Here is a 22,550-nt window from a genome sequence, read left to right as displayed (position 1 = left end):
TTTACAAGAGTTTCCAATGTATTTAACTTCAGGGCAGCACTTGCCTTTTTGTCAGTACACCTGTTGATGTTAAAATCTAGTGCTGGTACTGCAGCCACTAAGGTAGGTGTCTGCAACATGCAACTCACTATGGACTTTGTTTACTGGGGTTAATGGGAATTGTTTTTTAGTTTTTTTTATTTGTTTAGTTGAAAAACACAACTTTTCAAATATCATACAAGTTGAACAAAAGTTCATTCAATTGAATTAAGTTGAAATATGAGGTTAAAACAAGTAAACATTTAGACAATAAAATATACAAAATAAAATGATGCCTATTTGACAAAGCTTTCACAAATAAAATCATGTGATGAATAACTAAAAAAAAATACAGAGAAAGCTTGAAATTAATATGGTTACAGTCTGGATATATTCCATATGATCACCCATTTCAATTTGTGTTTACATGTGCAATTGATTATTCAACCCCGGAAAAAATTAGGGTAAGTTCATGACGAGAGAACAATTGATTTTTGCCATTCACTGCAACCCGCAACGTTGTGATGACGTGATTTGTTTTTGTTTACATAATGACTTCACGCGCATTATTGCAGGTGACATCATCACGTAATGACGTTTTAGGAACACAATATGATCCTTTCCAGTTACCGGAACGCTTTTCGAATTAGGGCGCCATTAAAGGCAAGGCTTGGCATTGGGATTCAACCCCGGAAAAAAGGACCGCCAGACAGGTTAAGTTCATACACATCATTATGTAAGTCACAATGGCGGCACACTCAGGCTCGGGACAGCCACACTACGTGATATGCTGCACAGACACTGAATATCACTTAGCATGTTTCTATTACTATATTTACAGGACGGCAGATTCATAATTGATGAAATATCCATTAAATCGTGCGGAAAGTGATTCCAAATCAAGCTACAATTTACGGAGAAACTTACAAAGGTAGATTTTTGCCGGCATGTCTCTCCCTTGAGCACATTACATCATCTGATAAGTGAACAGACGATTTAACACAATCCTTTTTCCTGCTTTACAGACTGTACATAAGTCATCTCAAGTTTGGGGTAAGCGTTTTGGTCAACAACGGTGGATCTCTCAATACCTTAACCAATCACAATAGGGTGTTTCAGTAAGGATACAAATGCAGCATGCATCCATAAAATTATTCATACCACAAGGCAAATTCATCTTAGCCACGAATCCAGCATGAGTTATAATTTCTTGACCTTATGGGGCTCTCAGTCAAACACAGGGTTGGATTGATTTTTGTGACGCACTGGTGGGTAGAAATTAACTAACAAATACTGGTGTAAGGAGTACACATTGGCATACAATTCTAGATGCCTAGGAGGCATGACTTACATTAGAATATTGTGTTGACTTTGATATATGACAAAATGTAAGCATCGCATTCTAAACAAATACAATTCTCTTTTAATTATTTGAAACCTGTTGCTCCACGATGCAGGTCCCCTCTGTATGTGACATCCTATGTGGTATGTGTAATTTCTATTTCATTTTTTCTCGTTTATCTGTGTATTACGTAACAACAATTTGTTTTTGTTCGGTCACATTCAATTTCATTTACTTTAAAACAATTTATCAGTCTTGAGAACGACCGAACTGGTCGAAACACGTATCGGCTGTTTTTTTGCATCTTGGAAATAATACAGAATATACAAGACTTTGATTTTGGAGATCCAGCAATTATATGTCATAGAAATTTGTGTTACAAGAAATTTGCAATTGCACATAAAAGAACTCTCTAATGAATTCAGCCTTCTGAGCGCAAATATTATCTCTTAACGTTCATTACTGCTACATTCATGTGCAATTGATTAGTCTGCAACTTAAGCTTCTTTTTCATCAAGCTCAATTTGTGTTACTGTTGCTTCTAAAAAATGAACTTTGGCAACCTTTACTGCCAATCTCGGGCTTGAGAAGATTAATGGGAATTGTAGTGCACACCACCTGAAGAGCCACAGGTTGCAGACCCCTGCTCTAAAGTGTTTTGTTCCTGGATTGCTCAATTGTCTCAATAAAGATAGCCTTTAAAAAAATGATTGTATTTAATTTGGTAGGTCTTTCATTTAGTGTATTCCTAGTGTATTCCTAGTGGCAATTACAAAATCTACACTGTTTAGATTCATCATTAGGCTTTGAGTATGGTGTCTGTTTTCTGTGTATAGTATGATTGAGAAAGTGTAGCAAAAAAGGGGGTGGGGTCACGGTAACTGTACCCCGCTAGAAAGATCAAGCGGGGTAAATTGCTCTCAATCTAGGAGCTCAATGAGGGGGATAGGCCAGGTCAAGGATGGTATAAAATCAATCAATCTTTATTATTCGCATATCAAATTACATAAACATAGTGCTGAATCCATGGTAAAACAGCATAAAAACAGACAATCAATGTTAAATATCTACAATTAAAGTGCATAGTTATCTACTCATCCTCCTGCAATGAGAGATGGACATAAAGTGCACAGTGCAAATACAATTTAGAGACTCAATGCACAATAGAAAAATCCAATTTCAAAAATAATATCGAACAATTCCACCCATAAATATATAAAAAATGGGGGAAAAAAAGGGAAAAAAAGGGGGGAAGGCAAAACACACTAAGTGTGAAAACAGGAAGTAATGTCCCCTGTGATCTTCTAATATTGTCCCCAATTCCAAATTGTATTTAAAATGATCTGACAAGTTGAAAATGCAATAATGGTGAAAAGAATTGCACTACTTGTCACCATTCCGACCTAAACAGTCAACGACCAGTACCTGGTGCAGCTACCGTCAATCTCGTGTGCTGCACTGGTATCTAAGGGTAGGTAGTTTCGACGACTTGTAAAAATTGTCTAAGGCGTCTACCTCTTTAACAGTAAAGAGAGAGAAGGCTTGACAGTCATCTTCCTCAGGACAGGACAGAAATGGTTCTAATTTTTCAGGATCGCAAACAGTTTTAAACAGACAATAGATGGACATCTTGATGTTGTTCCATGTGTCCTTTCATAGCCTGGTTCTTCCTCTGCATGTATAAATTGTTAATGCGTTCCATCTTAATCCGATTCATAACTAAATTAAATCAGAAAAATAAATAAAGAAAAGGGAAAAGAAGAAAGAAAAAAAGAAAAAATAGAATTAAATACACGTGATTAAAAATCCTTGAACCAGCCTAGCAACCCCACAGTAACTCCATACAAGCAATTGTAATATAGTTCTTGGCAATAATTCAAAAACCTTTCACATAAAACTCAATAAAAATCATCATGTGGCAACCTAATTAAGTCAGGGGACGTGTAAAACCATAACGTCCCTGGACCCTGGCCACGGATCTACAGTTAAACGAATCTGACAGGGTGGGTAATGAGGATAGGAGGGCCTGAATTATTCAGGGCATTCACTACAATCCCAGTGGCATAGTTGCTCACCTACAGAATAGCAGCTCAACATTCAACAAACAAATCCATACCTTCAAAATTGAAGAAGATCACTCTTCACGAAGCAGGAAGCGAAGAAGAGAGAAAGCCCCTATGTTCCGGAGCAATAATGTCTTGGTAGAATAAAGATTCATATGTTGGTGAACTCGGTATGAGTCCCACCTGCGCAGCGTGTAATGCTGCAACCGTAGAAATGAAAGAAAGAAAAGGGAAACCGTGGATGAGCGAATGGAAAAATCCAATCCAGTGGATAGGGGCAAAAACATCTGCCTCAACACGTCATGGGTTGTTGTGGATATTAAAACAGCCCAAATGCCCGTAAATAGAGCCAAGCAACTGGTGTCATTCATGCACTGTAGCCCCCATTGAAAAAGGAGGCAGTCACTGAATAATGCAACATGAAGCTAGGTAACATGTCCTATCCCAGTCTGGCCATATGTTGGAAGCCGGCCATTAGCAGCAATAGGGACCCATTATGTTCACATGGCAACTGCCATAAGTACGCAGTTTCATGTAACAACAGTTCTACAGACACTATACCACAGGCATACCCAATGCAGTATATAGGAAGAAAACAGGAAAGGAAAACCCTACCCTAAATTCCAATCCTTCCACAAAAAAGTCAGATTCGGTTCAATAAAGAATCATTGCGACGGCGGCCAAAGTGTAAGAAATCACAGAGAAGGCGGCTGTGAACTTACCTGCGTGCCTGGAGACGTGCTACTGCTGGATGCGTATCGTCCACGTTCTCGTCCTTAGACAGCCAAGATATCTTGCGGTCAGCGAGAAGAGGTACCGCTGTATAAGTACGGTCCTCATAAAGCTCCAAAGTAGAGCGGAAGGCGGAGCAACAGTCGCATCATAGTATGATTGAGAAGCCTATAAATCTTTCCCAATGTTCGACCGAGAACCATATGAAATCGACTGTAAAGCAAGGGCTGTACCATTACACAGAAGTGTTCCTAGCTGTACACAAATATCTATATGACTCCTTTCCACTGGAAAAAAGGCAGTTCTTGGTTTTGGAAGTTCTCAATATATATTCTCAAGTGCTGGAAGAATGTCACCCTTCCCAAGCCTTCCTCAGGCTTCCGGTACAGTTCATCAACTGCTGGGGGAATGGCTCCCTTCCCCAGCCTTCCACAAGCTTATAACACAGTTCAACAACTGGAGTGGAATGTCTCCCTTCCTCAACTGGCTTTTCTCAGGCTTCTTCTCTGTCTGTGGGGGTACCAGACCCTGGTTGACAGACCTGGTTCCCTTCTCCTAGGTACTGCGATGAAGAAGAGTAGTTTGGATGCATCTCCAAACTGTGGTGGGTCCCTGATCCTGGTTGGCAGACCTTTTCCCCTTCTAACAGGCACTCTGATGAAGAAGAATGGTTTAGATGCTCCTCCAAACTGCGGTGGGTCCCTGACCCTGGCTGGCAGACCTGATTCCCTTCCACCAGGCACTGCGATGAAGAAGTGTAGGTTGGATGCTCCTGCAAATTGGATTAGGTCCCTGATCCTGGTTGGCAGACCTTTTCCCCTTCTAACAGGCACTGCGATGAAGAAGTATTGTTTGTATGCTCCTCCAAACTGGGGTGGGTCCCTGAACCTGCTTGGCAGACCTGGTTCCCTTCTAACAGGCACTGCGACGAAAAAGAGTAGTTTGGATGGTCCTCCAAACTGTGGTTGGTTCCTGACCCTGGCTGGCAGACCTCATTCCCTTCTACCAGGCACTTCGTCTCAAACACAGATTCAGTTTGCTCTCCTGCCAAGTTCTCTGTTCATATATATTCTTCTCACAGTTCCTTCACAGTTTCTTAATCTCACATCCAGACCAAGTACTGTCATAAACAAGATTAGTGTTACTCACCACTCCGAAATAGGCCGAAGATGCAGAGGAGATGATGGTGGTACAAGAATCGATATTGAGCCTTCCATCCCAGCTCCCCTGAGTACAAGACTCAGGCTTCCTCAAAGAGGGGCTCTTTTCTACAATGTACCTCTCTGCTGTTTCAGTTGGGACAGACAGTGTCAATTGAATAAAAGAGCGGGGAGAACACACACCGCCAATACCAATGCTGCAAAGGAATACAAAGATATTAGACAGTGTTGAATTTAAGGCAAGTAATCAGAACAATTGAATTAAATGGGAAACTATCTAGATAGGTATTAAAGTGGAGCTTCCCCGGGGTGGATCTACAAGGAATATAACACAAAATGAGTGGGAATGGTCTAAAGAGCCTTTAAAGTATCAGTTCCAACTTATATATCGAATTGGTAACAACTGACATGAATAAGGATATTTTGAGGAAAGGAATCCAGGAAACAGAAGACAACGAAAGGAGAAAATAATAAACAGAAATGTTAGTATAGGGAAGTAGCCCCGGACGGCACGAGGGTCGCACTAGTGCCGGGTTGGTGCAGTTTCAGCAAAGCGTTTATATGCACTTGAAGCTAAGTTCACAGGATAGTCACTCAATGTCCCAGAATCCAACAGGAGACAAATATCCGAACAAGTCGTGGAGAGAAATAGTAGCAAAGATGGGATTGCTAATTAAGTATGTACCTGAGCACACGTATCCAGAGTAGGTGTAGAAAAGTTCCGGATAGTTATGATATGATATGATATGATAGTTTATTTATATAGCACCTATACACAATGTGTTTCAGAGCGCTTCAAGGAGGGAGGGGACATAGGAAAATACAGTTACATTCAGCAAAAGTCCTTGAAACAATACAGAATGTGAAAATAACTATCAGAATAGGCCTGTCGACATTTCTGATAGTGCAAGTGCATAGAACAAGTAAGGCAAGAGGTGATGGAACGGAAGGAAAACAGAGCAAGCAGTAACATTACTAAGTCTGACGACAATTTACGCAGTGCAGGTGGTAACAAGAGGCGGGGTGGGAGGGGGGGGCAAGTGGACGGAGGGGGGGAAGGAGAACAAGACACGCTACTGAGCAAAAAGTCAGTGACAAATTGAAAAGTAGGGGAGGGGGGAGGGGGAGAACAAAAAGGGGGGGGACAGACAAGCTGCTATCAAGAGTCACGGAACAGATGATAGGAGTAAGTGCTAGGAGGCGGAAGTCTAAGAGGGGGGAGAAAAGGAGGGGGGAGTAGGAGGGAAGTTGAAGAGGATGGAAATGAGGAGGGGGTGGAGCGCAGAGCAAGAGGGGGGGCAAGCAGGGTGAGGGCACACAGATACTCACGGGGGGGCAAACAGAATCTCAGGGGGGCAAACAGACACTCACGGGGGGCAGGGGGGGCACACAGATACTCACTGGGGCAGGGGGGGCAGAGGGGGGCACACAGATACTCACAGGGGGCAGGGGGGCACACAGATACTCACGGGGGGCAGGGGGGCACACAGATAGTCACGGGGGGCATGGGGGCACATAGATACTCACAGGGGGGCATGCAGATACTAACGGGGGGCAGGGGGGCAGGAGGGGCACATAGATGCTCACTGGGGGGCAGGGGGGACACAGATACTCACGGGGGGCAGGAGGGTGGCACACAGATACTCACGGGGGGCAGGGGGGGCAGGAGGGCACATAGATACTCACGGGGGGCCAGGGGGGCACACAGATACTCATAGGGGGCAGGGGGGGCAGGAGGCGCACATAGATACTCACGGGGGGCAGGAGGGGGGCACACAGATACTCACGGGGGGCAGGGGAGGCAGGAGGGGCACATAGATACTGACGGGGGGAGGGGGGGCACACAGACTCTCACGGGGGGCAGGGGGGGCAGGAGGGGCACATAGATACTCACGGGGAGGCAGCGGGGCACACAGATACTCACGGGGGCAGGGGGGGGCAGGAGGGACACATAGATACTCACGGGGGGCAGGGGGGAAAACAGATACTCACGGGGGGAGGGGGGGCACACAGATACTCACGGGGGGCAGGGGGGCAGGAGGGGCACATAGATACTCACGGTGGGGCAGGGGGGCACACAGATACTCACGGGGGGCAGGGGGGGCAGGAGGGGCACATAGATACTCACGGGGGGCAGGGGGGCAAACAGATACTCACGGGGGCAGGGGGGGCAGGAGGGGCACATAGATACTCACGGGGGGCAGGGGGGGCACACAGATACTCACGGGGGGTAGACAAACACTCACATGGGGCCGGCGATCCGGCGTACCGCGGTGGACAGCGATAGACAGGGCCTTAGGATCGGGCCTTTGGGGGAGGGCCGGCCAAGCCTGCCGGCCTCCTCATTGGCCAAGATGTAGAGGGCCATGGCCAATCCTGGGCCCCATGCACACACCAGCCCTAGCACTCCGGTGCATAGCAGGCGCACACAGCCATCTTGAAATGGCAAGTAAGCAAGAAAACGAAATAGCGCACACCCAAACGGTGACAAAGCGGAGCGTTAACAGGCTCCAAAAGTAGCACAACGTCAAATGTTGCTGAGCATCAGGTCCATTACTACCTGACAGCAAGTTCTCTGCTTTGGTTCCGTATGCTGAAGCGGCAACCTGGAATGAAGTACTGCAAGAGACAGAAGGGAGCCGGCTCCAGTAACGTTCCGAGTCAAAAACCAGATGAGCACAAACAGGAATAAAGGAGGAGACAAGCCAATACAATAATCAGGCATGGGTCAAAACCAGGAGTTCAGATGAGGAGTCGTGTGGGAAGACACGAAGAAGTAACGGACGTAACCGCAAGTAGCTTGTAACGCTAATTAGCAGCAACGAGCCCCTTGAAAGATGATGGTTTTATAGTCGTAAGGGGGCGTGTCTTGCCATACGTCTTCCACGTACAAGACGTGTCAGCTGACCCGGAGTCCGTCGTAGTTTGTACAGGCGCCATGGCAGCCTGTATCTGGTCCAAAGAGGAGCTTGTAAAGAAGTCGCATTCTGCAAGGAGGCCCGCTGGGAAACCTGAAGTGTAACAGCATCCTCCCACAAAGACTCCTGCAACCCCTTGGCGGAATGGAAACTCCTCAGAAGATCCAGACAATGTAAATTGGAGAGAGGCTCCCATGTACGGTCCTCAGGCCTTCCAATCCACGAGGTAGAACAACGTACCCCTAGACACTCTGCAGTCCAGGATACGAGAGACCTCATACTCCTCCTCTCCATCCACCAATATTGGCGAAGGACGTGTAGGCAGACGGGTCCCCTGGATGAAAGGCTTGATCAGGGAGACGTGAAAGACTAGATGTATCCGCCATGAGCGCGGCAGGGAGAGCTTGACTGCCACGGGATTGATAACATCAGTAATGGCATAGGGTCCCACGTATTTGGGCAGAAGCGAGCGTTTGCCCGCAATTTGCAAATTACGGGACGACAACCACACCTTCATGCCACTCCGATAGACTGGTGCAGGTGATCGATGCACGTCGGCATATTTCTTGGCACGTTCTTGAGCTCGGAGTAAATGACAGCGTACATCCCGATGAATCTTATCGAGATCTCTTATACAATCTCTTGCTGCTGGATTAACGGCCGGTAATACTGGATCAAGAGGTAGTGCCCTAGGATGACAACCATACAGGGCAAAAAAGGGAGAAACCCCAGTTGATGTATGCATAGAGTTGTTATATGCAAACTCAGCATAAGACAAAGAAGTAAACCAAGACTGTTGGAACTGAAGGCATAAACAGCATAGGTACTGTTCGATTGTAGCGTTAGTTCTCTCAGTCTGCCCATCCGTCTGAGGATGGTAAGCCGAGGAGTACCTGTCCTCAATACCCAGAGAAGCTGTAAGAGCCTTCCAGAATCGTGACGTAAACTGTGTACCACGGTCAGAAACAATAACCGAGGGTAATCCAAAGAAACGAAACACATTCATTAAGAACAGTCTCGCCAATTCCAGAGCCGCAGGCAAGGTATGAACAATGCATATTTTGTGAAATAATCAACAATCACCCAAATGGTGTCATGGCCCTGAATGTCAGGAAGTTCCACAATGAAATCCATTGACAGCATCTGCCAAGGTTTGTACGGAACAGGAAGAGGTTGTAACAAGCCTACTGGTTTGGCTCTAGAGGATTTACACTGAGTGCATATGTAACAAGTCAAAATGTAGTCCATTAAATCACGAACCATGGAAGGCCACCAAGCCCAACGCCGTAAGGCTTCAAGAGTCTTTTGACTTCCTGGATGTGCAGCAATCAAAGAATCGCGAGACCACTGGAGCGCTAAAACTCTAGTTTGACCTGAGGGTATATAGACGTGCCCTTGAATGAATGGCATACCCTGAATAACTTCCAGGTTGAAGTCAGTGATCTCTTTTGGATGGGTTGAGACCCAATCACGGATGATTGAACGCAAAGAGGGCTGAACCGAACAACCACAAACAACTTTGTTCGGTAGGAGAGGAAGTGCTTTGATCTGTTGGGACTGGCCATCCGCATGCAGGCGAGAGAGAGTATCAGCCGAAACTTGAGCTTTAGCAGGACGGTAAGTGATAATAAATTGATACTGTGAAAAGAATAAATGCCACCGCGCCTGTCTAGCTGTAAGGCATTTCATAGATTTGAAGGCTAACAGACTGCGGTGATCCGAGTATACTGTTACAAGGTGTTTGGCCCCAAGAAGGTGATGTCTCCATTCCAAGAATGCGTCTCTGAGGGCTAAGAGTTCGCGTTCCGTGATGGAATTATTTCTTTCGTTAGCTGTCAATTTACGAGAGAAGTAGGCGACAGGATGAATCTCGCCCGAATGAGGACAAGTTTGTGACAACACCGCCCCAAGAGCATAAACCGAAGCGTCAGCTTCAACAAAAAAAGGAAGCTCGGGATCAGGATGTTTGAGGACAGGAGCGGAAGTGAAGGCTGATTTTAATTGATCAAAAGCTTTCTGAGCTTCTGCAGACCATACAAATGGCACCTTGGCACTTGTCAGAGAGGTAAGAGGTGCGGAGATTTCAGAAAAACCATTGATGAAGCGTCTATAAAAGTTTGCAAATCCCAGGAATGATTGTAAAGATTTGACTGAATTGGGCGCAGGCCATTCCAGGATAGCACTAATTTTGGACTGACTCATGCGCACCCCATTGTTAGTAAGATCATATCCCAAAAATTCCACCTCTGAGGCATGAAATATGCACTTTTTGGCTTTTACAAACAATTTGTGATCTCTCAGGCGTTGGAGCACTGTTTTGACATGTTTTTCGTGGTCTTCCTGGTTTAGTGAATAAATCAAAATGTCATCCAGGTAGACAACAACAAACTGATCAAGGATGTCATAAAAACAAATCGTTCATGAATGCCTGAAAGGTGGCAGGGGCATTACATAACCCAAAGGGCATGACAAGGTATTCAAATAGACCGTAACGTGTTTTGAAAGCGGTCTTCCATTCGTCCCCCTCTCTCATACAGACGAGATTATAAGCTCCTCTGGGATCGAGCTTAGTATATACTTTGGAAGATCCCAATTGATCAAGGAGGACAGAGATCAGAGGAAGAGGGTACTGATTTTTTATGGTTGCTGCATTCAAAGCACGATAATCAATACAGGGAGGTAAATCCCCTTCCTTCTTAGGAACAAAGAAACGTGGTGATGCAATTGGTGATTTGTATGGACAAATGAATCCCATGGCCAAGGCCTTGTTTATATAATCTTTAAGGACTTCATCTTCTTTGAGAGTGAGGGAGTACACTCTGCCGGATGGTATCTTTACTCCCGGTATTAGGTCTATTGGGCAATCATAGGCTCTATGTGGAGGTAGAGTCTCTGCCATCCCTTTGTCAAAGACATCTGCATAATCTGCATATTGAGAAGGTACCACAGAGACAACATTTTTAGAAACAGCTCCAATATGCATAGTAGGAGAAACCAGTGCCCTGACCGGACTATCCTGGGTAATACCAAGTAATGTAGTACATCGGGTATTGCATATATTGGAAGGGAACTGAATCTGAGATGTCGACCAGTCGATGGCAGGGTTATGAAGCTTCAACCATGGGATACCCAGAATGACTTTGTAGGCTGGTGCTTTGATGATATCGAATGATATCTCTTCAGTATGGCCTTCATCGGTACTCATATGTAGTGGAACCATTTGGTGAGTTACCATTCCTGATACAAGAATTGAACCGTCCACTGCATTCACTGTTTCAGGTATAGCTTTGCGAACCAGTGGTATTCTTGACATAGAGGCAAAGTATTGATCAACATAATTACCTGTTGCACCTGAATCAATCACGGCTGTTGTCTGGAATTAAACACCGTGATTTAAGGAAAATGTAACAGGTAGGCGGACTAGATGACTCGGATTCTGTAATGTAGAGTCCAAAGGTGAGTTTCCCGACATAGGGGCTCTGTCTACTGTCGGGATTTGGCGTTTCCCGCCATTCTTTTGGGTTTTTTGGGACATTCAGGCAATAAGTGGTCAGAGGCCCCACAGAACATGCAGAGATTGTGTGATGTACGATATTCTCGTTGAGCAGGGGTAAGTGGTCCCCTAACCACACCAATCTGCATTGGTTCTGGCGCAGGAAGTGAAGAAGACGAGGCCTTTGCTGAAACTGTGCTGAACAATGCTGGTTTCTTTTCGCCACGTCTTTCGGATTTACGGGCATCAATCTGAAGGACTAAATCTAGCAGTTCCCCAAATGCCGTGGGGACTACAGGAACAGTGGAGAGGATGTCCTTTAGTTCATCTGAGAGGCCTTGATAGAAGACGGCTATCTTTTCTTCTGGCCAGTCAGTTTCTGCTGCCAACTGATTGAAGCAGGCCAAATAGACCAATAAAGAGTTGTTCCCTTGTCGATGCGTTAAGAGTTCCAAGTCAGTAGCTTGAGTAGTGTAACGTGTATCAAATACTTTACTCATCATAGCAAAAAGGGCATCACAATTGTAGAGAACATGACTATTGGATTCTAACAATGGGTTAGCCCATGCGGCTGCAGTGCCTCCTAAATGTGACAAGACAAAAGCCGCTTTAGTTGTAGAGGTTGGAAATGAAGCGGGACGGCACAAAAAATGCAGTTTTGCATTGGTTAATGAATGTTCGGTATTGTTTAGGATCACCTAGGAAGCGTTCAGGAGGAGCTAGAGGGAACTGGGTTGTAAGCATGATCGGGTTTGATTCCTGCTGTGGAGGTGGAAACCTTGAACCTGATGCTGTAGCACCAGCACCGGCCATCTGTGGCGCTGGTGTGGTAACCAAGGCCTGAATGGCGTCCATACGTTGGCGCAGTGCCTCTTGTGCATTGGTCAAGTCGGTTCGTAGATCCGTGACCATTTGCACGATTTGAGTCAAAGCATCACTTGCCTCCGTGGACATTTCACCTGGCTGCTAATTCTGTTACTCACCACTCCGAAATAGGCCGAAGATGCGGAGGAGATGATGGTGGTACAAGAATCAATATTCAGCCTTCCATCCCAGCTCCCCTGAGTACAAGACGCAGGCCTCCTCAAAGAGTGGCTCTTTTCCTCAATGTACCTCTCTGCTGTTTCAGTTGGGACAGGCAGAGGTGTCAATTGAATAAAAGAGCGGTGAGAACACACACCGCCAATACCAATGCTGCAAAGGAATACAAAGATATTAGACAGTGTTGAAGTTAAGGCAAGTAATCAGAACAGTTGAATTAAATGGGAAACTGCCTAGATAGGTATTAGAGTAGAGCTTCCCCAGGGTGGATCTACAAGGAATATAACAAGAGTTCCAACTTATATATCGAATTGGTAACAACTGACCTTGGTGCAGTTTCAGCAGAGTGTTTATATGCACTTGAAGCTAAGTTCACAGGATAGTCATTCAATGTTCCAGAATCCAACAGGAGACAAATGTCCAAACAAGTCATGGAGAGAAATAGTAGCAAAGATGGGATTGCCAATTAAGTATGTACCTGAGCACACGTATCCAGAGTAGGTGTAGAAAAGTTCTGGATAGTTGACAACAAGTTCTCTGCTTTGGTTCTGTATGCAGAAGCCGCAACCTGGAATGAAGTACCGCAAGAGACAGAAGGGAGCTGGATCCAGTAACGTTCCGAGTCAAAAACCAGAGAAGCACAAACAGGAATAAAGGAGGAGACAAGCCAATTCAATAATCAGGCAAGGGTGAAAACCAGGAGTTCAGATGAGGAGTCGTGTGGGAAGACACGAAGAAGTAACGGACGTAACCGCGAGTAGCTTGTAACGCTAATTAGCAGCAATGAGCCCCTTGAAAGATGGTGGTTTTATAGTTGTAAGGGGGCGTGTCTTGCCGTACGTCTTCCACGTACAAGACGTGTCAACTGACCCGGAGTCTGTCGTAGTTTGTACAGGCGCCATGGCAGCCTGTATCTGGTCCAAAGAGGAGCTTGTAAAGAAGTCGTATTCTGCAAGGAGGCCCGCGGGGAAACCTGAAGTGTAACAATTAGGTATCCTTGTTACGTGATATGTCCTTTTCCTGAAAGGGTCCCAGGCCCTATTCTATTTGTTATAGTGTCGTGATAATGGATGGCTCAGGGGGAATGCGTTTGTCTTGGATGAAAAAAACAACGCATAGCAACACAAGTTCAAATCCCGGGCTCACGCTTTGAAACAGGCCCCCGGTATTAAGCGTGTTGTAAAATAACAATTATAATTATAATGCCCCATAGGGGTTCTCCTCTTTTCTCCACTTTCCATACACTGTTGACTTCAGGGTTTCTTGTACCCTCTGGGGACCCCGACTCATAGGCTCAGCTACCCAACACCTGTAGCGTCTTGGCTGCAGCCCTCTGGTCGGTCGCAGGCTTCTTCATGTCTCTCTTTAGCTTGCCAGTGCTCTAGGGCTCTTCTCCGCTTGCCACAGTGGCTCTGCGACTTCTGACCATGTTTGGCGTGTTCTCGCAGCCAGACCACATGTTGCTGCAGTGCTGCGCTGTTGGCGCTCTCCCCAGCCAGGCTTTCGCTACTCTCGGTGTGTCCACTGAACACTGTGTCTTGCATACTAGCATCCTCGTCTCTCTCTGCTGTACTCAGGGGTGAGCATCCGCCACTCTCTCGGTTCCTCCATGGAAGATCGGATTCTAGTTCCTCCATTGAAGGATTTGGCAGCATTCTCCAGCTCCCCTTCCCTTGCCGGCTGGCAAAGGTTCCCCGTCTGTCTGGTGGGCGAACCGGCCCCAGCGCCTTCTCAATAGAGCACCGCTTTCTTGCTCCTTGCTCCTCGAGGGAGGGTTTGATAAACCTTCCTGGATCTCCTCATCATTTTCATCTGAGGTTGGACCAATAGGAAGTTGTCGACCACTAGACCATTCACTGTGGTTCACCTTAGTGCTCACTATGCTTCCAAACTTCTTCATCATCTCTGTGGTTGTTAGTAGTATGACTTTCAACTCCTCCCTAGTCTTCCTCGTCTCAGTTTCCTTTACTTCATTGGTTTTACAGAAATACAGGGGATAGAAGGGTAGGGATGGACAGAGTGGGGGTGAAAGAGAGGTGTATGTGTTAGGTGAATGCCCCGTTCTCCCACAGTACTAGTTATTGGTCCCATAGGAGGTTTCCCTCCCCATAAGATCCCGCCACAGAGTGCCACCCCAAGGGGGACTATCGAGTAGCAGCCTCACATACCTGGCCTCATGGTAAGGACTCCCCTTTGAAAGCAGTGACGATACCATAGGATTTGTCATACAAGACCAGTTCATATTTCTGAAGTGCTTTCCACATTAACCTACCCACCTTGTCTAATTTGGTAACAAAAAAAGTGTTTCTTAGGATTGGGGTCTAGATTTCTATTTCTGTGCTAATTGGAAAATTGCCACTAAACAATGGCAGGGTGTCAATAACATTATGAAAAAGTAATCAAACCCCATTTGACTCTTTCTTTCCCTAGAGCTGCCCCCGATATAATCCACTCATATCCTTCTAGGAGTGTTATTTTATGACATAATTTTGAATAAAAACAAAACATTAAATAGACATTAAGAAATGGTTTACTTTCATGGTTAAATAGATGGTTATTTGCACCTCAAACATTACCGTACAAAAGTGACCCATATTGTGTGCTATAGTACCTTAGATCCTATTTCAGGTGCCCGTAATATGAAAGGACATTGTGGAATTTGTGATTTTATTGTAGGAGCTAGATATAGGCGAAACAAAGGGTAAATGTATACCTTCGACATTTCCATCAGATTCTGATTTAAGTTAATTGACACGTCTAATATGGGATGTTACCTAATTCCTCTGTTGTACTGTTTGCTTGGGCCAGTACATTTGACTATGGTGTTGATATATTGCTCCCTATTAGTTCCTTGTTTCCTCATGAAACCTTTTTTTTCTTTACTTTATTTACAATATGCTAGAAACGTACTTAGTGCTACAGGTGGGATGGGGAACCTGTAGAAAGACGATGACAGGTCCACTCCATCTGCAAGTGTAGAATAAAAACAAACTGTCTTTGCAAAGGGAAGAGGTAGGTGATGGCTTGCAATGCTCAAAAGAGCGACCGAGTTCTTGGAAATATCAAGGTGGAATGTGGGTGCTGTAACTGAATGGAGAAAAAAACACATCTGTTCCAGTGTGTAAAAGACCTGGAAAGAGGTAGTTACTTTCACCTGCAGTAAAATGTGAAGCAAACTACAAGTCTGTACAAAGCGTGAATATATGCGAACAATGTGCAAAGTAATTAAAACAAAAACACAAAAGCAGTTGCAGTGTGCAAATAATTCACACAGAAGAATAGTGATTCAGAACCCCCTTTGTTATTGTAATTGATTCCCCCAGCTGGGGCACATCATGCCTTCACCCCAAAGCTTTTGGAATAAGGTGATCAGAAGCAATAACATTTGGCTTTTTAACCCAAACAATAAATGTAATGCAACCGATACTTTAAAAAAAGATTAAGACAAAATATCATCAATAAATTACCATTGTTGAATAGTCTTAAAGCTGAAGTGAATTTAGCCCATGAATAATCCGATAAATTATGTGTTGGCAATTTACAAAGTGCTGATTGAAACAGGTGAGACAGTAAGCAATAGGTTTTCAATCCCCATTCTTCAATTCTATTACACAGTCAGGACGTGGCTGCAGGAATGCTCGGCATCATCTTTGGTGCAGGCTATTCCGGTAGATTTTAAAATCATCCATTTAGACCGCCCCCCACTCAGAAAGGTGGTGGTGTAGCAGTGATTTTTAGGAGATTACCCAGATGGAGTTCTCCCATTCTCTGGCAATAGAAGCTCTATTGCTCAGATCCGTGTTGTCTTCACGTCTTACATGCCACTTCTTACTCATTTATCGTCCTCCTGGACCATATACCGGGCTTCCTGAACCCTTGTTGGATATTATAGCTGATTTTCAGACTAGATTCTCCCATCTTATTGTACTGGGAGATTTTAATTGAAGTTCAATGGCCCACAGGCTCCAGCACTTGACCTCTTTTTTTGATTCTGTGGCCGATATTGGTCTTTTACAACTGATTTCAGGACCTTCCCATAAGATAGGGAACTCCCTTGATCTGGTGTGGTCTAGTTAAAGCCTGTTGACCACTTCAACTATACCAGTAATTTGGTCTGACCACTACTTGGTGACCTGCTTGCTTAAAGTGGCTCGGGCACCAAAAAAGTCTGCTCCCCCGAAAAGGTGGCAACGTTGCTGGCACTCAGTTGGCCTCCAGGGTTTTGCTTTATTAGTTAAAGGCATTTGTGTGATGCAGCCGCTGCAGTTACTGTATCTGTACTCTCTCAATCATTGCTTGAGGTTGCAGATGAAGTGGCTCCTCTACATTTAGTCCAGCCCCGGAGGCTTCCTTCTAAGCCCTGGTTTTCGGAACATCTTAAATTGGCTCACCTGGGTGTTAGACAGGCTCAGCGTAAGTGGAGAATATCCTATGATGATGGCCTAAGAACTCAATATAAACTCCTTGCTGCAGCTTATTTTGCTGCACTTGTTGATGGTAAGACAGTTTATTTTGCTCAAATAATTGAGTCTTCATTAGGTCAGTCTAAATCCCTCTTCGCTGTAGTAAACTCTCTTTCATCCTCAGCCAAATTGGTGCCATCGGTTAGCCCTTCTCAAGAGCTCTCTGACTCCTTGTCCCAGTTTTTCATTAACAAAATTGAAACTATTTGCACTAATATTGCATTGGCTACAATGCCTGTGGTTGCGATGGAGCACCCTGTTAAGAGCTGCTCGACCTCCTCTGAAGGATGGTCCTCCTTTCCTTTATTCACCAAGCTAGATATGTCTGAGGCTATTCAGCGCATTATGTCAAGGGCTCCGGCTGATGTTGTTCCTCTTGCTGTGATGAAGGAGATCTCCTCTGAGCTTCTGAATGAGATCACAGCGGCAGTGAACGCTTCATGTCAGACGGGGTGCATTCCTCGAGAGCTTATGGTTGCAACTGTGGTCCCCTTGCTAAAAAAGCCCTCTTTGGATCCTACTCTGCCTTCCAGCTATCGCCCTATTTGCGGCTCACATCACACCAGTATTGCGTTCTCTGCACTGGATGCCCGTCTGTCAATGCATTCAGTTCAATGCTTTATGCCTGGGTTCACCATGCCTTGCAAAATGTAGGGGCTGAATATCTTTATGCCACGTTTATTCGGTGCGCTCCTTCTCAGCCACTATGATTGGCATTGGCAGGTTTATTATGTGTTCCCCCTTTTCGCCATGTCCGTACTGGAGTCTGGGGCCTTCTCGGCGGCCGCAGCCCAGATATGGAATCGCCCCTGCACACTGAAAAATCTATCTAATTATTTGGAATTTAGAAAGCTTTGAAAACGCACCTGTTTTAGATGTACTGCTTGATGGTTTAGGAAGGTTGACCTTTCTCCATTGAGCCATTATACTTGTGGGTGACCGTGCGCTCTATAAATACATATAACATAACAGTCCGGTGGTTGAAATATTAGGCACTAAAGAGCATTGGCCTTGCTACTAAGTTCCAGGTTTATTTACTGTGAACTAAATAAATAAATAAAACCCTAGCCAAACATTTCCACTAAATTACAGCTACATTCTGTCAAAATAATGAAAAACAGTGAACTATGGGGCGTCAAAATGAAAAAGAATGCAAGCAAGTACACGTCTTCTGAAATACCTACAAGCTGGTGTTTAAGGGTGGTTACTGACTAGCCATGTAGACAGATGAGGATAATCACAACTTGTGCAAACAGGTAGGCTCGAATACACATGTGTCCCAGAGTTGTGATAAAATGTGCCAATACTGGGATAAAGTTCTTTCTCAAATAGAGTTGTTTGTACAAGCTACCTTGACAGATACCCCGTTGTTTCGTACACTAGGCCTCTTTCCGGTAGATACTCTCCACTGGAACGAAAATGTGGATATATAAAGGTCTTCTGCTGGCAGGAATGCAGATTCAGAAGAAATGGAAAAGTAATGAGAAGCCTCGACATGCAGATTGTCAGCTAGGGAGAAAGTGTCCTGTGTAAAAAGGCAGATATTGGAGGAATATCAATCAATTTGGGATTCTTTCACTACTTTGCATGCCTAATTACTACACGTGTTCGTCGCTTTGTAGTCAGTCCATTATTTAGGATTTGTTGATTTGACTCAATTCTATTATCCCTCCCTTACTTACCTACATTTTCTGTTTCGTATGGCGTTTGTCTTGTCTCCCCTCTGGATTGCTTAATCCTGGTAATTGATTGTTATTTATTCATATAAATGTGCGAAATAGGTAGTTATCTTATAACATGCATTATGCTAACGAGATGGTTGAAGTATGCACTGGGGCTCATTACGAATATGATGGTGCTGGAAAATAATTGGCGATAACAGTACTAATGCCACTTTTCCTGCTGCGCCATACTACAAGTATGGCCTTGGAGTCTGGGATTTACCTCATGCTGGTGGTTTATCCTCCCACTTTCTGCCGGATATTGGCAAAATGGACAGAATTACTGCAGAACTAATTCTTCCAAAAATGCCCCATAGAGTCCAATGAACTGTCAAAAAATGGGGATTAGTTCTGCCACTGCCACTTGCAATCCGGCGGTAATTACGCCGGACCAAGTGGCAGCAATGGTAATTCAGTTGGGCGGTATTCTGGCCGATTTAAACAACTCGTATATAGCTCTATTGTATTATTTATAGAATTGTTTCCACTGTTTAAATTTGCTTTTTCACTTGCCTTTTTGACATGGTTGTGGTTGAATAATACTGCTCTCATGTACCATATATTTGTTGAAATTTAATTTTTAAAAAAGAAACCCTTTGAGTGAATAATAGAAGATAGATTTTGCTCTTTTAATTGATCGCAATACTCACACTAACACAAAAATCGGTAAATTGCAAAACATAATACCAATTTAGACAGAATGTTCGGCTTTGGCTATTTCTGTATGAGCGTACTTTCAGTCTGGTGTGCCAAGTCTTACTGGATGCTCGAGGTTGAACTTGGAAACAGCCAATGGAGTTTCCTGGGCTAGCCCTAGGCCTCGGGACAAACTTTGCCTGAAATCCACTCAGTCTTGTTCTCGCCATTTCCTACCCTGGCACAAAGCACTATCTTAAGGACAACGTGGATGGAATGAGTTGTGTGGGCCACTATCCCCCTCTGACCAGAGGGTTTGGTTCCTGCTGACATTTCTTCTAGCTTGGGATACACCGGGGATTGAGGGCAAGCAGTCATTGCTTGTGTTTATTTGATCTCAGCCCCCTCTGCGAATGTTGGGCTGGTTGGTGTGCAGGCAGGCATTGGGTCTACTTCTACTATTAACGGATGATGAAGGTCTTATTTCTTTTCCTCTTGTTATTCTCTTTACCCTGCTTCTATGTGGGCAGTGGGAATGCCAATGTGGAACTTTTGTCATGGCAACCCCAAAATTGTATGGGGCTAGGCGACCCTTTTATGACCACGAGCGCCCTTGCAGCCTGCGGGTCCATGAGGCCCATGACATGTGGCAGATTTATTTTTCCCTCTCTCTGCACAGCAAAACCACTACACATGGTAATTATATTACCATAAGTGCATGGACTGCTCTTGTAAGGGGCGGGGGACCTGGGCTAGCACCTAAGGTTCTGTCTTGTCTCACCACCCACAGAAGATAGCAGGAACTGCAGGACAGCCAGCTTGACCTACATTTTTGGTTTTACCAGTGCTGAGGTATGAAGGGCCCAGAAAAGTTTTTTTTCCTCTGATATTCAGATACTTGTATGGATGCTGCGCTCTATATGCTGGCAGACTAGCTACATACGCAGGCCTAAGCACACAGTCAAGGAGATTTCTTGCTTTCTTTACTACCCAAGCAGTGACTTCATATTATATACTCCCCCAGGGGTGTTGCTAGGTTTGGAAAAGATCTGGGGCTCTGCTAATGTCGGGACTGTCTAGCCTTTTGGTTGTAGCCCTTGAGCTTCCATAAGGGAATACAACCAAAAGACTCAGGGCTATATATCCACCCGGCCCCTCTAGGCATGCCTCTGTACTCCCCCTCTGCTTCACAGACCCCTTGATGGGAGGCCAGTCAGGAAAAGGCCGGGGCATCGCAGGACAGGCTGCGGATTCACCCTTGTCCTCCTCTTTTGTTTTTACTTCATTGAGTGGCTTTGCAGGAAGATGGCCCTGTTCATAGAGCAAGTGGGATTTTCATGACGGTAAAGTTAAGGAGCTTTCGTTGGGATTAACTGGGATTCCTTTATACTAGTGTATTTGGTAAGAAATATTTATTTACATTTTCTGATTATCAGCACAAACATGTAGCTGATATACCCAATTCTATAAATAAAGGAATATGAAATGTATTCTTGATTTGTGAATTCTGTCTTTTAATTAGCAACATTAATATGTTTATAAAGTGAGCCAACACGTGTTTCAAGCAAAGTTCTTCCACAGGGCTCTTGTTAGTTACAACATCAAAATATTGAGTTAAAGTTAAATGTTATGTGAGGTTATGTTGAGTTATACCACACACCGCTGCCATTTATATTGTTTCCACATGCTCACGTGGCTCTGTAAGAAAAGTGGGTAGGGTTGGTCAGTGAGGGAGAGAGGATAAGTATAGGGGTGTGCTCATCTGTTGATATGTGTAGAACAAGGAGAAACTAACTGGTGTCTGTGAGATTTCTAGCTTTCTAGGGTGGGTGTGGGACTTTTTTAAATGATGGAAGGGCTCGGATCATGGTGGAAGGGTGATGGGTGTGGGGCTGTTTTTAAAAGATAGAGGGACTGGGGTCATGGTGGGATGGGGTGGGTGTGGGGCTTTCTCTTAAAAAGATGGAGGGGCAGGGGTTGTGGTGTAAGCAGGTGGCTGTGGGGATTATTTCATTAAAATATGGAGGGGTTGAAATCATGGTGGAAGGAGGGGTGGGTGTGGGTCTAGGGTTGTTGGCCAGAACATCCTTCACTTACCTGGTTGGGTGGCAGTGGTCTCCTCTTGATATGATATGTTATTTATATTGTGCTTAATACCCATATGTTTGTAACAGAATGAGCCCCCCTCCTCCTCAAACTGAATGTAGTGGAGATAGACCCCTCCACCTCAAACTGATTGATGATAAACTATTGGGGTAATCAGTGACTCTAAATGGTGTTGAAACTAGAAATGTAGTGCCTTACAGAAAAGCTCTCTGGAAGACGAACTATTTTATGAAGACAGAATGTCGTGAACAGTAGAGAATGTGTTGGTTAGTACATGTTGTGATACCTTATCAGAGAATCTAGGTTCAAAACTATGCAGACCTGAAGTTATGGAACACTTGTGTATAGGCGCGTTACAAATGCCATATCATATCATATCATATCATATCATATCATGGGTAAAAATAGGTTGGTCAGGCATTTTGTAATGTGGGCAGCCATTTTGGAATTCAGGATAAAATCAGGTACCCTAAAATGGATGCTGTGCATATATATAAGTGAATTTCTGTGAAACCATGCTGAAAGGATAACATAATTACCTCATGATAGTTCAGTGAGAGTTCAGTAGCCAAGGAACGTAGAAAGTCATCCTCCCTCTCAAGCCATCTAACTGCCAAGGTGACCTTTGCCGGGCCCAAATTATAAAAGATGCTGCCAGAGATCTTTCCCCATTTGTATCGAAACGTATCAATGCTTCATTTGCAACAGGCATTGTGCCTACCAACCTAAAACAATCCTGGGAACTACCTCTGCTCAAAAAGCAAACCCTAGACTCACTGATACCCACATATTACCGTCCCGTTCCGACAGTCCCATTTCTGCTGAAAATCCTGGACAAGATCGCGTATAACCAAATT

General features: G+C 44.6%; 1 long non-coding RNA gene across 1 annotated transcript in view; it reads right to left on the bottom strand.

Annotated features, from left to right (window-relative positions):
• Nucleotides 1-2,322: 2,322 nt before the first annotated feature.
• Nucleotides 2,323-22,550, bottom strand: part of LOC138473768 (uncharacterized) — a 49,617-nt gene continuing 29,389 nt past the window's right edge. The window contains exons 2-4 of the long non-coding RNA XR_011268903.1: nt 4,146-5,512; nt 3,477-3,623; nt 2,323-3,079 (exon numbers count right to left, since the gene is read on the bottom strand). This is a non-coding gene — a long non-coding RNA (uncharacterized lncRNA). The remainder of the gene's footprint in view (nt 3,080-3,476; nt 3,624-4,145; nt 5,513-22,550) is intronic.

The sequence above is a fragment of the Ambystoma mexicanum genome, chromosome 8 (assembly GCF_040938575.1).
Source record: "Ambystoma mexicanum isolate Mex_15411 chromosome 8, UKY_AmexF1_1, whole genome shotgun sequence".
Classification (NCBI taxonomy): domain Eukaryota; kingdom Metazoa; phylum Chordata; class Amphibia; order Caudata; family Ambystomatidae; genus Ambystoma; species Ambystoma mexicanum.
This window is presented reverse-complemented; position numbering and strand designations above follow the sequence as displayed.